The sequence below is a fragment of the Arvicanthis niloticus genome, chromosome 16, assembly GCF_011762505.2.
Source record: "Arvicanthis niloticus isolate mArvNil1 chromosome 16, mArvNil1.pat.X, whole genome shotgun sequence".
Classification (NCBI taxonomy): Eukaryota; Metazoa; Chordata; class Mammalia; order Rodentia; family Muridae; genus Arvicanthis; species Arvicanthis niloticus.
Window position 1 is genome coordinate 73,419,725 of NC_047673.1, and position 1,577 is coordinate 73,421,301.

The window sequence follows — 1,577 nt, forward strand, 5'->3', positions numbered from 1 at the left end:
TAGTTACTGCAAAATGAGGCTTTTTAATCTGTCTCACACAAGTGGGAAAACGCGGAGAGGTGCGGAAGTGGAGAGCTGAGGAAGGGGTCTCGCTTAAGTACAGTCTAGATTGACGTATTCACTTCTGATTAGCTGTTTGCTCACCACCCAATATTAAGCCTCGGGATAGGCCAGTGACTTGGCGCTCTTTCTGCCTAGCAGCCTCGCAGAATAATTGTTTACTGCTGGGGAAACACGAGGCCAATGTAATCTTGGAAAATGCAAATGTGTAGCCACTGAAACAGCGGCTCACTACATCTCTCCCTGTTTAAATTATTAATATAAAACAGCCTTTTGCCCATTAAATGCAGCACCAACTCAGTGAGGGAAAGCAGAGGCCTGATCCCCTGTGCAAAATGAGATATTGTAATGGGTTTAATTCCCATACCCAATCTTGATGCCTTTTGACGGGGAAAGGAAGCCTTTACCCTGGGGCGCCACCAGCAAAGGTTTTTGGCATCAAACCTTTGTGCAATCAGGCATACTTTCGGGAAATCTATCCACACTCGTGGAACATTCCCTGTTGAGTACCCACTTGCAAACACCTCTAACTGCTCAGGTACCGGTTATTCAGGCAAGGGCTGACTGGACTTAGACCTCTCATCTACCCAGTGCAATGGGATGAACCCCTGGAGTGCATAGACTGAGGGTCGCAGTCATCGGCTACTTTCCAGCCTCGATAGTCAAATTTCAGGGAGAGATGCTTGCTCCAAGGCTGTAAGTGCTTAGGCTTTAAGCTACCTTGTCACATTTTTGTTGGGCTTTGAGCTTACAAACCAACCATCTATGAATACTAATTCACATCATAGGGCTGTATCAAGCAAGCCTATTCCCGCTCTTTAGAAAGAAAGAAAGAAAAGGGCAGAAGAAATTTAAGAAGTAAAATCTCCACGGGAAACAGGTTCCATCCGCACTCCATCAAGGCTGGAAATCCGGATCTGCAATTGCTGCTGTACCTGGTCCAACTTCCCATTCCACTTTCCTTTTAAATAAGCAGAAAGATTATGGCTTTAAATAAATGCATCATTCACAAATCTCAGAGGTGTAACACCTGGATGTGGGACTGCTGACACACAGCTTATTTGAACCACATCCTCGAGCTGTTTTACATGGGCTTAGAGCCAATCAACTCTCTGATTGACCAAAGTCTATTTTAAGTCTCCATAACGATGTACTGAGATGGGCACAAAGGTAGGCACATGCACAACCAAGGCTAGGTCTAGTGATCCATTCCAGCCTTGTGCTAAAAAGCATGTAACATTTTTACAATCCAAGATATCAGAATTATTCTGAAAGTTGGATAGCATAAAGAAAAATGAAGGGTCTACACATACCAACACCGATTGTGCAGATGTATTCCTAAAACACCTTATTAATTTTTAATGTTATTTAAATGGCTAGAGATATTGAATCTTGTAGCCGAAACATTTTGCACTTTATGAAACATATTTAACAAGACAAAGGCAGATATACCCCCTTTTAACATTTAAAACAGTGGCTACAACACATAATTTAATTGTGTTGAAGCAAGATAAACT